The sequence below is a fragment of the Oncorhynchus gorbuscha genome, linkage group LG16 (genome assembly GCF_021184085.1).
Source record: "Oncorhynchus gorbuscha isolate QuinsamMale2020 ecotype Even-year linkage group LG16, OgorEven_v1.0, whole genome shotgun sequence".
Classification (NCBI taxonomy): Eukaryota; Metazoa; Chordata; class Actinopteri; order Salmoniformes; family Salmonidae; genus Oncorhynchus; species Oncorhynchus gorbuscha.
The window spans coordinates 27,448,203-27,450,720 of record NC_060188.1 but is presented as its reverse complement, the minus strand read 5'-3'; the positions used below and the strand labels follow the sequence as shown (position 1 = coordinate 27,450,720).

Below are 2,518 nucleotides of genomic sequence, written 5' to 3'. Positions count from 1 at the left end.
GCATCCTTCTCTTTCGGGATTAGCACACCACCAGCCATTCACCATGCCTTTGGTATTATTTCCTTCTGCCACACTATGCTCATGAGCCTCCAAAGAAAGCGTAGAACATCCGGGGCGTTCTTGTAGAGCTTGTATGGTACTCCATTAGGCCCAGGAGCCGAGGCCGCTCTTGCTCTTCGGACAACGTTCTCTACTTCCTTCCATTTTGGAGGGTCAGAGTCCAGATTGAATTCTGGTGGTTGAATAGGTGGGATGTCATGTGGGATGATTATCTGCCTTTTTATGTCCTGATGGACCTTTTTCCAGATGTTCTTCCAGTTCTGGCTTTGGAGTTTTTTTTAGGATTCCGCACTTTTCCTTTGCGAAGAGGTCTTTGACAATAGACATATAGAACTGTGTTCTTGAGTGTTCCTTCTTCCGACGAAGTTTCCTTAAGTTTCCTTATACATCGGTGTTTCATTGAATATATATTTTTAAAGAATTAACCAATGTTGTCAGAGCTAGATTCCACCATGCCTGGTCTCTGCTCCACTCTGTTGGTCAAGTTCATCATAAACATCCTTCGCCACGGAGTGGAGTTTAGTCTGCTAGAGATGGGTAAACGTTCAATGAGAACACACGCACGCACGCACACGCACGCACACACACGCACACACAAACTGTCCATCGTTGACAATGATAACAAATGCTCCTCTTGTGATTGGGGTGGGGGTGGTTGGGATCAACGCTTCTGGCCCTGATGCCACTTCATGTGGCTGTGGAGGCCGTTGCGGGAGCCGCATAATCTGCTGCTGGTGGGACACATATGTTGGAATTCCGATAGCGTGATTGCAGCTCCGCGTTGGAGACTCTGGGTGCGTTTCTCACTTCTCTTCTATAGGATGGCACCTTCCAGGTGCTGAAGCTCCCTGGCACAGGTGGACTGCCAGGTGGTCCTGTCGAATACAAGGGTTTCCAGGCTTGAGGGATCAATGTTGCAGCGCTTCAGCGGGTCCATGCTGTGGCCTTTTAAAGTGCTTTTGTTTGACCTCCCGCAGAGCGTTTGGCTGCACTCAGTTGGCTGTAGAGAACTCGGCGTGGGAGACAGTGTTCAGGCATTCGGATTACGTGGCCAAGCCAACAGAGGTGTCGTTTAGCCGTTTAGCTTGCTTCGATACAGGTCGACGAAATCTCATTATGGGATAGTCTGTCCTCCCAGGTTATCCCAAAGATGCATTGGAGGCACCTGATGTCGAAGGCGCCTATACGGGGTCCAGGTCTTTGAGACATAAAGCAAGGTGGAGAAACAAACAGCATTGTATACTGCCACCTTGGTTTGGGTCTTGGGGTTTAGATTTTTTAAAGACCCTGGCACGATGGCGTCCGAAGGAAGCAGAGACTCTATTGACAGAGTGTGGACTTCGGGGAGAGAGAAGCACCTAGGGTGGTGAAATGGGGTACCACTTTGAGGGGAACACCACTGATGTTAAAGGTAGGGAGTGAGGGGGAAGGAGATGAGAGTTGTGCAGTTATTTCTGTCTTTTGCCACTTCATGTGTTTTTATATTGCTGCTTCTTGCTGTTTATTATCTATGCATAGTCACTTTACCCACCTTTACCTTTACCTACATGTACAAATGGCCTTATCTGTATCCCCACACATTGTTATTTTGTGTTACTTTGTGTTTTGGTTTTTTACTTTAGTTTATTTTATTTTGTAAATTTGGGCTTTCCAGTCCATCACCTAAACCACTCAGCCACAACAACCTGATTGTTTTGTCTGTGAGAACTCTGTGTCCCGACAAGCACACTGAAGTGACCTGAGCCTGAAAGAATGAAAAGAGGGTGGTGCACTGGCCTGGTAGTTGTGATCACGTGGCCCTGGCCTAAAACCAACAACGTAATGATAACACTTCTGTTTGCAGCAAGGTTTCAACAGGGGGTATAGCTCAGTGGTAGAGCAATTGACTGCAGATCAATAGGTCCCTGGTTCAAATCCGGGTGCCCCCTCATTTTCTCTTAGGTTTTCCTAATTACCTATCAAAAATACAAGACAACAGTCCACTGTAAAAGGGTTACTGTAAATTTGATGGTGATTTACAGGCAGCTTGTGGCAAGTAAAGTTATGTATTTAATATCTCAATACAGTTACTGTAATATAAATATGGTATCAAAGCAAGCACTGTCTAATGACACACAGTCCAATAGCGTAAAATGCACTGTAATTATACGGTAAAAAGGTCAATGCTACCGTAATCAGAACTAATTCAATTCATTGAGGGGAAGGGTTTGTATGTCCCATATTTTACTTTAATTACAAGGGATTGGTTCAAGCAGGTTGGCTGCTTGGTAAAGTGTTAACACAGTACAGTGTATTAATAAATATGGTACAGTTATTTGGTTGTAAAAATGTAACATCAAATTCAGTTAAACTTAAATTATAAACAATAAAAAATCAATTCAACTTAAGTTAATCAAATCATAAGAAAAAAGAAACAATTAACAAAGAAATGACCATTTACTGCTCAACCATGCCACTC

General features: G+C 44.2%; 1 non-coding gene across 1 annotated transcript; it reads left to right on the top strand.

Annotated features, from left to right (window-relative positions):
- Positions 1–1,916: 1,916 nt before the first annotated feature.
- On the top strand, positions 1,917–1,988 carry trnac-gca. The gene has a single exon. It is a non-coding gene; the product is annotated as a tRNA-Cys (tRNA).
- Positions 1,989–2,518: the final 530 nt, after the last annotated feature.